This window comes from Leptonychotes weddellii, chromosome 2 (genome assembly GCF_054177405.1).
Source record: "Leptonychotes weddellii isolate Sample4059 chromosome 2, ASM5417740v2, whole genome shotgun sequence".
Classification (NCBI taxonomy): domain Eukaryota; kingdom Metazoa; phylum Chordata; class Mammalia; order Carnivora; family Phocidae; genus Leptonychotes; species Leptonychotes weddellii.
Window position 1 is genome coordinate 24,846,024 of NC_138370.1, and position 13,780 is coordinate 24,859,803.

Below are 13,780 nucleotides of genomic sequence, written 5' to 3' on the forward strand. Positions count from 1 at the left end.
TGTCTTTCCCTGATCGACTTATTTCGCTCAGCATAATACCCTCCAGTTCCATCCACGTCGTTGCAAATGGCAAGATCTCATTCCTTTTGATGGCTGCATAATATTCCATTGTATATATATACCAAATCTTCTTTAGCCATTCATCTGTCGATGGACATCTTGGCTCTTTCCACAGTTTGGCTATTGTGGACATTGCTGCTATAAACATCAGGGTGCACGTACCCTTTCGGGTCCCTACTTTTGTGTCTTTGGGGTAAATACCCAGTAGTGCAATTGCTGGATCATATGGTAGCTCTATTTTCAACTTTTTGAGGAACCTCCATACTGTTTTCCAGAGTGGCTGCACCAGCTTGTATTCCCACCAACAGTGTAGGATGGTTAGGAGCTCCTTATTACATTAACACATGCTATAGCGGAACCACTATAGAAATTTTGCTTCCTCTGTTTGTTTATTTAGGTTTCCATCTTGGTAATATTCTTAAAGTTTGAGTCCTCGCAGCTACTTTCTAATGATTAAATCAGAGAGATCCACTGCATTGCTGATGGATTTATTATTGCAGAAAATGCTGATAATACAGTTACTTAGGAATAGCCTTCATGACCCGTCTAGAAGCTTGATCTAGGTTAGGTTCTTAAGAGTCATATTTCTGTAACTTAAAACTTGTTTCAGGGTGATCTTTCCCTTTTATAGATAGGTTTGCTGCGTGTTTTTTGTCCCATCCCACAATTTGCCCTGGTGTTATCTAAGATATTTGAGGTATACCAAAGTTATGCAAGAAATAGCTTTCTTTAGAAACAGAAATTGGGTCTTGAACTAAGATACATGATTTCCAAGTAACGGATTTCATCAGACATCAACCCCGAAGTGAATGTGATGTTAATCCCTAAAGTCTTATTTTGAGGATTTTGTTTAAATTTTTATTCATTAAAATGCCTAAATGATTACATAGAATCATTGCATAGAAATCAAGAAGAAAACTATTGCTACTTAAATAGTGAAGTCAGGAGAAATTTTTATTTTGTCACCTTAACTGTCAGATTTAAGCACATTTCTTCCAATTTTTAGATTTGGGTTTTTGAAAGCCTTGGAAAATTGTGTAAAAGGCCTGTCTTCTCTGTTTTTGTATGCTGTTGTCATTGGGATGCTAGTAATCATAAAACATGTTTAAATCTAAAAGTTTGGTCAATGACGCTCTGCTTATAAATTCTTAAAACACAGTGTACAAAAAGGAGAAAAAAGGATCTCCCTGACTCACTTTGGAGCTTAACAGTACTGCAAGATGACCCAACCTCTTCATTTTATGGACAGGGAACAGAGGCCAGAGAGAGAATGGTTGATGGGGCCACCACTGGCTGGAGTCGGTCTCTGGGGCTGAACTTGAGTTCTTGAACTCCTGATGGTTTTTAGTCTCTGTTTCGATCTCTGTGCCTTGGGGTCTCTGATTCCTTTGATGTGGAGCTTTCTCTTGGACCCTGAATAGGAGAATATTAAGGGTGAAATGGTGCATAGCTGGGCTCTACTCACCCTGGTGTACCGACTTTTGTAAATTATATACCATTTCATGAGATAGAGAGTTCCACAGTTTTTAATATTGGAAAATTAACACGATTTCTCTTTGGGAACTGTAATAGTTTTCTACTGCTGCTATAACTAATTACCATGAATGTAGAGGCTTAAAACAACACACATTTATTATCTTAAGAGTTCTATGGGGTAGAATTCGGAGACAGGTCGCACTGGGCTAAAGTTCTGGTGTTGGCAGGGCTGCATTCCCTTCTGGAGGCTCCAGAAGGGAATCCATTTCCTTGGCTTTTCCAACTTCCAGAGGCTGCCTACATTCTTTGGATGGGAGGGAGGGGAGCTTCTGACTTTAAAGCCAGCAACATTCCATCCCCGGCCATTCTTTGACTACAGCAGGGAAAAATTACCTGCTGTTAAGGATTCACATGATTATGTTGGGTGCACTGGATAATACACCATAATCTCCCATTTCAAGGTTCTTACCTCAATCCCACTTGCAAAGTCCCTTTGGCCATGAAAGGCAACATACTCATAGGTCCTAGGGAATAGAATGGAGACATCTTTGGAAGTCATTATTTTGCCCAGGACAGGAATGAATTTGCTTTCCTTGGTCTCAGCTCTAAGTGGGCAGTAATTTTAAAAACTTTATGTTAATTTAGAAAGCTTAATAAATTGCTACAACTAAACAAGGACCTAAATAATGATTTAATAAGAACAGCACCCATATTGTTGCGCTTGCCGTGTGACACACACAGACTGCTAAGTACATTATTGCATCATCTTGTTCCATCCTTTTCACAGCCCTGTGAAGCCCTGTTTAATCTCATTTTACATTTTAGGAGACTGAGGCCTAGAGAATTTTGCTAATTTACCAAAGGTTGCACAACCAGCATATGGCAGAGTAGGATTTGAATTTAGGTCTGTCTGACTCAGGCTTTTCACCAGCTACTTCATGACTTATATTTAGTACTAAAGTGGTAAGAGTATATAACATGATATAATGAAGTATTGCGAATATGATTTATGCGGAGAAAGCCTACCTAGTAGATAGTTGTTTTAATAAGGAAAGTAATCTGTAACAGATGGATATAAGTTTTCAAAATGCCATTTTACCCATTGAGCAATGTCTGGCTGATTAATACCAGTTTGTTGTATATAGATTTAGCGATCAGTTCTCAGAGTCTTAATTTGAATAGAAAAGGCTATATATTGCATGACTGAGTGGAAACGATATAGCTACCTCAGCAATTTTTAGCCTTCTTAGATTGCAAAGATAAAGAATTTATTTCACAGATCATGCTACCACCTAATTGGTTAATAGGTTCTTCCTCTTCCTGCCCCCCACCCCAGGCTGTAAGCTCCGGCGGGGTAGTGATCTTGTTTTTCTTATTCAGGTCTGTACCACTTAAAACAGTGGTACCTATTTAATAGACACACTAACATTTGTTGCACAAATGGAAATCAAGAAGTATCTAAGAGGATAAAGCCAGTTATCTATAAGAACGAGCCAGGATCTGGATATTATCTGTATTCCAGAAGAAGGTATTCAATACACAATAATTCTAATGTGTTTGGTTGAAAAGAGACCATATAATTGGTTAATATAATATGAGTAAGAAAGGTGGTGATAACCTTGATAAAGCCAGTGTTTTTACGTAAATCTTGTGTATTAGAGAGAAACTAGGGGCTCATTTGATATGGAGTATTTAAATCACAGATTTACTTTATTTCTTTATCTATTCAGCAAATACTATTGAACACTATTCTGGTTACTAGGATAACAGATGAATTAAAGAAAAAAAAAAAGCCCCTGCCTTAAAGGAGCCTTCTGTCTTCTTGGTGAAACAAACACCTATAAAGTGCATTGTATTAAAAGGAATAGTAATGGCTTTATGGGAACACAGAAGAGGGACACTTAACTTATTATTCAAAAAATATATAAATTGGGCAAGCCATCTGGAGTGTGTTAGGGGGGGCATAATTTAGCTATATGGAGGAGTTGCAAAGATTGGACAGAGTTCCCATATGCCCCTCATCCAGTGTCGCATTCCCTTGGTATATTGATCAAAACTAAAAATTAACATTGGTATAACACTATTGCGTAACTACCAGCCTTATTCACATTTCACCATCTTGAGTACCCCTTTTCATGCTGAGATGAGATCATGTATGGAAGTGCTTTGTAAACAGTAGGCTAAATGCTAGGTGTACAAGGAATGCCCTCAGACTCTGCCCAGAGTAGGTCACAGATGGTGAAAGTTGTGTTCTATGAAGACAGCTTTAATAACCTAACCATGAGTTCTCTCTCTTTTAGTTCCATCCATGAATGTAATTAATTCCTTACGAATCTGTCCTGTTCAAAGTGCATAGTGTGGTGCCCTGGGTCTCTCCCTCCATCCCGTGTGAGGCAAACCTGCCTTGTAGTTGAGGGGCTGGGTCCCACCTAGGGCCGGGGAACTGTCAGGTTGGAGTTGGAAGCTGGGCTGCCCGACTACAAAGCCAACCTTTTCCTCCTACGTGCTGCTTCTTGAGTCCTTTTCCCTACACAGACTCCCAGAATAAGCATTTTCCAAATCATACTTCTTATTGTGCAAAAAAAGGTTCATTTCCTTTTTCTATCCTAAAATGACTTGCTTCATGCTTCGAGGGTTCTATGAATATAAAATTTTGATGACTTTAAGGACCCATGGCTTTCCTCCCTTGGCCTTCCTCTATCATTCTTGAGGATTCTATGATGTTTAGTCTATTTCTATATACTGGCAGCCCTTCCCTTTGAACATTTCAGTGACCCCTCTTGATGGCTTCCAGCTGCCTTTTTTGAGGGGGGGAGGGTGGGTCTTGAGGAATGACCAAAGCTATATGCAGTTTTTAGATGTTAATTATGTAATGTTGTGCCTTCTGCATTTATAGGACCTAATATTTGCTAACTTTTCAGACGATTTCTAGATAATGGCGGTCTGATTGGCACTATTCATGATAACTCATTTTTTTCAAGATGCGAGATGTTTTCGCTATCATTTTTTAATTAGATTTTCACAACTGTGTGAAATAGATAAGGCCGAGGCTGCTCCCCCACCCCCGCTTTTATGCACAAGATTATTGAGGTTCGGAGTAATTATGTGACTCCCTAATCCCACAGACCAAACAAGCGCTGGACCCCAGGTTTGCTGACTGCTCATTCTTATCGTTAATAAAGATTCTCGAAAGCTAGAGAGAGAAGTGCAGGACGTTTTGCACGGAGTTGGGGATTTAAATTCAGGGACTAGGAACTATTAGCAGAGAATCTAATTAAACATCTTTCTAAAGAAAAACAAACAAAAGGAAAGGTATTTCTAGTGGCGTGCCAGTCCCTATGGAGGAAAGGAAAGCTACATGTTGACATGCTAAGTAAGCTTCATTTACGTTTCTTTTGTGTAATGTTTGTGAATCTCAGTGCTGGGAAAATGTGATTGCAATTTAGGCACCAAAGGATTATCTCAGAATGTGTGGGAAGCAGCTCACTTTTATTTTCAAAAAAATGCTTTAATGCTTTTGTTTTTTATGTAAAATAAGGGAAGCTATGAATTTTAAGTCTTCCTTAGAGAGAGTGTGTGTGTGTGTTTTCTGAAACCAGACTACTTTGGCTCTAATCTTACAGTTTGACTTGTGAGTTCTGTACAGGAAAGGGTCCCAGCCTTGGAGCCCTGTGAGATAGGTGACAAAATTAGATTGTTTTAGATGATCAGTGATGGAGCCCAGGTTTTCTTACTACGAACAGTCTGTTTAATTTGACTCTGGTCATTTTCTACCTCTTCACCAAATTCATGACCCTGGGAACCTAAAGATAAGAAAATCGCCTTCCCTGGTCTTTCCTGTGGGGTAGAAGAAGCAAAATGATAAGGATTCAATTGTTAGGTTGTCTGTGGACCTGCTTAAAAATGCAAAGAGCGACCCAAGCTTTCAAGATCCTCAGAAAGTCAGACTTAGGCTCTACTTAAGAAGGGATGCAAGGCTGGTTATTTAAAACTGTAGTAAACAGAGTGGAGAGAAATTTAAATTTGATCTGGTGGGCCTCAGTGAGTCAAGAAGGCTCCTTTCAATCCTGGCATGTACCTTCCAGTGTCATCCAGTTTAATAAGTTATCTGTGAATAAAAAGGAGAAGTCAGAAACGTGTGGTTGCCAGGAAAGTTGACCTGCCTAAATAACAAAGGAATAGATTTTAGACGTCCTGAAAGGATGCATTTATTTTATGGTTAGCGCTGCTAAAATTTTTTTCTTCTTCTTCACAGAAGGAATAAATTTGAAATGGCCATGTGAAAACTAGATCATGAGGTACTATCATCATTGGTAGATTAGTGAAGGGCTTTGCTCACAAGTGATGATTTAGGTTTTATGCATATGTTTTATGCCATGCTTAAAAGTCTTCACGTGGTTGTCACTGTTTGAAATTAATTATAATCAAGGGCTAACTCATCTGACCTGGGAATTTTATCCAGTTTAGAACGTCTATCTATATAATTTCCTTCTTTCAAATAAAAAAAAGAGAATTTTAGTGATATCAGTTAATTAAATGATTGTAATTCAATTTGAACAAGGAAATCATGGTTATGAAGATAAATATTAACGGATCAAGGCCATGCTAATGCGCTAAATTTACTTAAGCAATAAACACACCAGAAGAGAAAAGCCTCGTTCCAATAAGAAAATAAATAAATATAATATCAAATTTGCAGTAATTAGACATTTCTCCATTTCTCCGTTTTTAAGTGACGTATTGGAGGTATATGGAAGATTTGTGCAACAGATGAAGGAAAAAGCCCTGCTTTTTGACAACAGAAAAGATCAAATGTATAAACTTAGGTCAAATGAAAGTTGCTACATATCCGTTAGGCCAAACTGAAATGGATCCATTTCAACCCTGTATACGGATGGCCTTAAATGAAGCTGGTGGGTCATCTTCTAGGTTCTCTCCCTGAGTGAGATGCGCCTATAATTGGGGGCAGCTGTGGGGACAGCATTAATTAGGCAGCCCTGTCAAACAGTTGCCTTAAGCCACCTTAAGCTATGCTGTGATTTCCTCCAGCATCCGTTGTCACGGTACATTGCCTTTACACCTTGGAAGGACGACGTTAATCTGTGAAGACCCTGTTGTTGCTGTATGCTCACACAGGGGCTATTGAGTTTCAGTGAACCTGGGAGCAAGACAGAGCGTGGCATTTGGCAGATGACAGATAGTCACACAGTTCAAAAACACTGTTTTCGTATACCAATTTCAAGTGTTCTGTCTTGTTTGATTTCCCTATAAATCATCAAAGTAGCTTAGAAAATCCAGCCATTTTCATATCTCCTTTTTCTCTCAGACTTTTGTGTCCTGGGAATATGTACAGAAACAGTCTGTCACGTAGTGTATCCCAGATTTAATCAGGAAACTATGGGTACTATTAAGATATCAATATAGTAGGGGCAGCTGGGTGGCTCAGCCGTTAAGCGTCTGCCTTCGGCTCAGGTCATGATCCCAGGGTCCTGGGATCGAGCCCCGCATCGGGCTCCCTGCTTGGCGGGAGGCCTGCTTCTCCCTCTCCCACTCCCCCTGCTTGTGTTCCCTCTCTCGCTGTGTCTCTCTCTGTCAAATAAATAAAATCTTAAAAAAAAAAGATATCAATATAGTAAATTTGACATTTGACCTATGAGCCTATCCAGCGTAGCAAACAATTGTTTATTGCCTATTAGTTAAGAGCAGGAGCTCTAGAGTCAGACTTCCAGGGTCCAGATACAGTGCCACAATATTACCAGCCGTGCGACTGTAGGAGGTGGCTTTACCTCTCTGTTTCTGTCTCCTCATCTGTAAATTGGGAATAACGACAGTAATACATATCTCCTGGAATGGTTATAAAACTTAAGAAGAGTGGACATAAAGTTCTTGAAACAGTGTCTGGCACATAGGTACTCAATAAGTGTTAGCTGTTACTGTTCTAAAGCAGTTAATGTTGAAAGTACTAAGAGGTCCTTATTTTAACTTCATTTCAGACTTTGGGAACACTCTTATGGTAGTTTTACAATTTTATCTTTGGCCCTCAACTTACAGCATACTGGGCACAGAACTATAGAACCGTAGAGAAGAGGAAGATTGCTAATTTCAACAAACGTAGTATCAATTTTCAGGCAGAAAAATTCTCTTACCTAATAAATCTGTACTTATTTCCCCCCGTAGAATTTTGCAGTGTTGTAAATCTCTCACAGACATACGTGGAGAGGTGATCTGGTTTATATAGCTTATTATGAGAAACAGAAAATTACCACAGTGGCCATGGAATGGAATAATCTGCCCCATTTTGAGTCTACTGTCCTCCTCCCCTTTTCCTGCTTTCACCTCAAGCTACACAGAAGCACCCCTTGCTGGAGAGGAAAGTCCTGGGTTCAAATCCTGGTGTGCGGCTCGTTAGCCTTGTGACATCAAGCAAGTTCAAGTTCCAGTATAAACCCCTCCCCCCAATATCCTCACTTGTAAAATGAAATAGTTACCCACTTGCAAAAACTGTTGCAGAGAAATGGTAAACGTGGGGATATGTGTTGACTGAAAAAAAGCACACTTACTAGTTAAGGGAGCAAACTTACACCTTGTGGACTGGGGTCAATCAACGAAGATGATCAGCTGTGATCTGAAGGTGAAGGAGATAATATTTCAATGTGTGAGCTACTCTTGCTGGAGTGGGCGAACATCTGGCCTCTGGGGAGACTCCTATATAGGACCCTGAGTAGCACAGGAAGGGCCATGGTCGCAATGACCGGCATCCTCACTGAGGCTGGGTTCGAGCAGAGAACTCTCAAACAGTGGTGACCAGAGAAGAGAAATAGAGGAGAATATGAAAATTCCCAAGTAGAGACTACTACTTATTTGACAACTTTCCAGTTATATTTAACATTTCTTTTTCTCTGGCATCATATGGCAGAGAGTATAAAGAGTCCAAAGCTGGTGGAATGCATGAAAACAAAAAATAATGTCATGGGGCCCTTCTGTTCCAAATAATAATAAGTCTTTTGAGAAGGTAGGCGTGGCCTCTGGAATAACTTTTGGACCTGGGTCTCTACTTTCTCAGTATCGTCTAGATTCTTTATTCTACTTACTCTTTCAGCAAGCACTTGAGGTTCTGCTTTGTGAGGACCCTAAGATCCTATGTATCTTGCATCTAATAAATTTAGACATTTGGATGTTTGAATATAGTGCTGAACAGAATGGACACACACACACACACACATCACTCCTACCACCCCCACCAATAGCCTAATCCTTCAAATAGGGACTGTGACCACCTACTAATAACTATTCTTACACCTCCTTTGATTTGGTAGGGATAAATTCCTTAAATGATAAATTCCTCTTTCTTTACATGTGCTTTTTTTCAATGCTGCCTGTTGGGTATGGTATTCAGATATACAACGTGATTATTATTCTCTGGGGTCTTAAAATATGCCTACCTTTTGATGGGGCTGATTGTAGCTCATACCCTCAAATAGAGCATTTAAAAGAATCATACTGTTTCATTCAACTTGTAACAGTTAACTGTGAGAAGTGAAACTTTGAGCCCATCCACACATAAAAGACCCCTCCAACAGAAACTGATGTGTTTAGGCAATCAAAGTTAACAGCAGGAAGAAGCCAACTTTGGCTGCAGAGACACCACCATTGTGAATATGAGAAATCAGATGTTGAAATGTTGCTCCCAATTTTATTGTTTTATGTTGTGTAATGACATGTTCCATGCATATGTTACGAGGATTATTCGGTATGCTCATAAAGGTATTCAGTAGTGTGCATGCACATCCTTGCACCATATAAGAAATTGGACACTGACCTGCTAAAATGGTATTTCTGGAGTTCAGCTCTCTTAACCATACTTTGAGGCATATTCCTAGTGTGTTTTCTGGTTAGGTTTGGTTTGCTGCCGATGATACAGCGTCAGCTTGAGAATACTTTATAATAAAACCTTGAATTTTATAGTTACTTTCTCTCAAATGAAGGCACCCACATGTTTGATCTCATCCTCCAAATATCTTTGCTGAATACACAGGGACAAAGAGCAGGCCCATTTTAGTTCATGGGGGACTCTAGTTAAGCGGAGTCAGGAACTGTCTATCCGAAGGATGATTCAGCAGGAGCATGGGCCAGTGTGAACACTGAGACCCCTCATGTGGCAACAAATAGTGACCTTGTTGGGTTGTTCTTACCATGACTTCAGACCACTGCGTGCATCAGTAGCCGAGGTGGTAATCCAAGGAGCATTCTGAAATACGGTTGCCGCCAGAATTTGCTGCCTTTTACACAGCTATATTTACAAAATGCTACCTGTTAAGATGCATTGTCCCTTTTAAGCTTAAGTCGGTGAGCACAGCTCAGAAAAACAGCTGGCAAAGCATAAACTTTATCCACTTTGTGCCTGACCATAATCTTCTCCAGAAGATGGTCCAATGAGGGAGAAATATGATCAGGAAAGGAATTTTGGAGGCTTTCTTCAGTAATTCATTTACCTCTAACATGACTACAGAAAAGGGATCCTTCTACTTTAGAGGACTGATTGATGATATTCGTGTGGCTTTCATTAACAAACAACCAATTTTCACCACTCGATCTGCACGTGTGTGATGTCAGGCTTTTAAGAGGTTGTGCGGAGGGGAAGATTTCTCTGGGATCACAGCTGCAAGCTCACTGGTGTTTGATAATATTTTGCAGGTTTCCTGTTTAATTTGTTCAGTGTGGTGAAGCTCTTCAGATGAACTAGTCCAACATGGAGAGTTATGATAGGAGCTAGCTCTGCATCGTCAGATCCTTCACAGAAGAGAAACAACAACTTATCTAGTGTCACACGCTGTCAGCATATCTTGGTTCCATACACATGCTGAAATTTGTTTCCTGTTCTTAACAATACAGTACAACATTCGAAGTAGCCACACTGAATAGATTTGAAACACGTGCACAGTAGGCGATTAAAACAGGAGGATCGCTTTGATGAATAGTTCTTTTTACACATTTATTTCACCTGGAGCACAAATATTTATTCACACATCAAATCGTTGGAATAAATGAACATATTGCCTTAAGTTTTTGTGTGGTCAGAATGTAAAATAAAGATTTGGTGATTACTGCCACAATTTGTTTTCTGCGCTGTGTGACATTATCAAATAAGAAACACAGAAGTTTAGGGGAGCACGGGTGGCTCAGTGGGTTAAGCGTCCGACTCTTGGTTTCGACTCAGGTCATGAGCTCAGGGTCGTGGGATCAAGTCCCGCGTGGGACTCTGCACTCAGCGGGGAGGCTGCTTGGGATTCCCTCTCCCTTTCCTGCCTCTCCCCGTCCCCATCTCTAAATAAATAAATAAAGTCTTAAGGGGGAAAAAAAAAAACGTAGAAGTGCAAAAACAGACTTTTTAAATGTACCTAGTACACCTGCTTGTACTGAGTTAGAGTCAGAAGTGTGTGTTTGTGATCTTTTAAAAGGCTTTAAAACACTTCAAGCCAGTAAAAAAGAAATGCCTGTAAAGCGTGTGGCATTGCTCTGAGGGTTTTGGAGTTTCTGTTTTTTAGAGGCTGCTCTTTTTTGCACTTTACTGTCTGTCTCTGTTGATACATTTCTAAGGGTGTAGATACATTCATATTAATGTCAAGCAAGTTCGAAATCGATTTTGGCAAAGACTGCCTACAACTTGCTCTATCATTACATTGTTTCAGGGTGTGCAACTCTCTTCTCTCCAGAAACATACCGAAAGTGAAATTGTGGATGGTGGCAGACCAGATACGGTTAAATCACGTCCTAGATTCTCAGAACACTTACTGCATTCAAAGCATTAACTTAGCATCGTTTGCCTTAAAGCAATTTTTTTAAAAAATTTTATTCCTTTGAGAGAGAGAGAGAGAGCACAAGTAGGGAGAGGGGCAGAGGGAGAAGGAGAAGCAGGCTCCCTGCTGAGCTGGGAGCCCGATGTGGGGCTCGATCCCAGGACACAGGGATCATGACCTGAGCCGAAGGCAGACGCTTAACCGTCTGAGCCACCCAGGGACCTCATGCCTTAAAGCAATTTTTAAAATAACAGACCATTTACTCTTAGCCAGGGACTAAAGGGCAAATAAAAATTTTTTTGCAGTTTTAAAATCCAAGTACTTAGTTAAAAGACATTGCCCCTCCCCCCCCCCAAGTTTAGGAATGACCCCTGGCCTTATGAAGTTATATCTGAGTATTAGAAAGTACTCGGTGGAGTCGATTTTTGTTAATGAAATAAATGAGATTATTTCATGTGAGCAAACCATTGACTAGGAAACATATATAGTAAAATGTTTTCCATTAAAATATAGTTATTATTTTATAATCTAATAAAATAAAATTTCTTCAGCTATCTCATTAGGGATAGGTGAGAAAAACTGCACAAATCACAGGTGCTCAATATTAATATGTTTGCATTTTTGTGAAGAATTTGAAACAGCCAGGGCTCTTCCATTAGTGTGGTTATGTGAAGAGACAGAGAAGAATTTAGGTTGTTGCCAAGTCTCCAGGATACTTGAATCTGGGCTCCACCAAGAATGAGTGAGGAAGTTTGGTACTTCTGTGGAAGATTCCACTGATTGACAAAGAATATCATGGATCAAGGACACAGTTGTGTGGTTCTGTTGGTGGTGTACATATTTGTTTCTCCATTTATGGTCTGGAGGATTTTAAGTTAACTCCTTGAAAGAGCTTTTCTCTGAAAAGTGGGGTATCCTCACGTCGTGGATGGTTAACCCTGAAGGATACAGCAGGGACGTTTTTCCAAGGGAACTTTCAGGGTTGCAAAGTTAGAGTAGCTGGGAACTTCCGCACTTCTGATGGACTTGGAACTGTGTGCAAGAGGGAGGAACTCAGGCTTGTCAATAAAGATATACCAGAAGCCCAAACATGAAGAAATGTTTATACACGGAGTCAGCTTCAGGAGTGGATGCTCTAACTAAGAATAGACCTTATATCTGAAGGTCTCCGCAGAGCTACATTACAGATCATCTCTTAAAGACAAGAGAGGTGCACATGAAATGCCAGAGAAAAGAATAAACATTGACATGCCAGATGAGTGATTGTTTTCCTCCCACCAAAGGACCTTGGAGGATTGGAGCCCCAAAGTCATGGATATGAGGTTGAACCATATGAGGATTTCAGTGCCCTCCTACTCACAGAATTTAAATGGAAGCTATAGTTTGAGGAGATATATTTGTAAATTAAAACTCAAATATTCCCAAGAATCCCCTGCATGACTGCAAACTTGACCAAGATTTTAAATGAAATCCCGAGCCTCTTGTTGAACTGCAGCAAGAGCAGATGAAAAAGGCAAGAAAACAGAAAGAAACCAAGATTCTTTTTTTCTTTCTCTGTGTGTGTTTATGTGCATATGTATGCATGTGTTCCCTTATTTGCTTGAATTGTTTGAAATTTAATTGTAAGACACCATGACATTTCACCCCAAATACTGCAGCAGATATCACCTAAGCACAAGGACCTTCTGCGTAACCGCAATGCAGTGACCACACTTGAGAAATTTCATGTTGATACGATACCTTGATTCAGATTTCCCCACGAGTCCCTGTATTATCTTTCAGAGAGTTTTCTGTGATTCAGGATTCAGTGATAGCTGCACATTGCATGCATTTGTCGGGTCTTTTAATCTCCTTTCATCTCCATCAGTTCTCACGGTCGGTCTCCTGTGATCATTCATGACATCAGCACTTCTAAAGTCTAGACCAGTTGTTTTGCAGGATATCCCTCCATTTGAATTTGTCTGATTGTTTTCTCACGTTTGAAATCCAGATTCTAAATAAATAAATCATAGATAGATAAAGATATAGGAGGGGAAGGAGAAGTGGGAGAGAGAAAGGGAATGAGAGAAAAGGAAAAAGATGCAAATGATTTGGTGAAAAATTGTTTATTCACACCAAAGAAGACACAGTCTAGCAGATTTCTCTTGAGACGGTATTGATAAGCAATGGTGTAGAGTGGTGGGTGAGGGGATACGGTGCTCATTGAGAGTTAAGGATTTCTGAAATATTGCAGTGAAAACATTTTGCTTCGAGGCAAGGGAATAAACCTTGAGAGTTTGGGTCGTGTGCCAAGTTAAATGTAAAACTCAGTGAAAACAAAAACAAACTAGTTCTTTTAGTTTATCCGTAAAATAACAAGGCAATTTATTTTTCTTAATACACGTAAGCCAGTTTCTTTGGTGCCTTTTAGCTCCAGCAGATTTGTTTCTTTAAAACCCTTCACTGGA

General features: G+C 39.8%; 1 protein-coding gene across 2 annotated transcripts in view; it reads left to right on the forward strand.

Annotated features, from left to right (window-relative positions):
- NRG1 (neuregulin 1) overlaps positions 1-13,780 on the forward strand; it is a 953,340-nt gene that overhangs the window by 773,856 nt on the left and 165,704 nt on the right. The gene's annotated exons all lie outside the window — the stretch shown is intronic.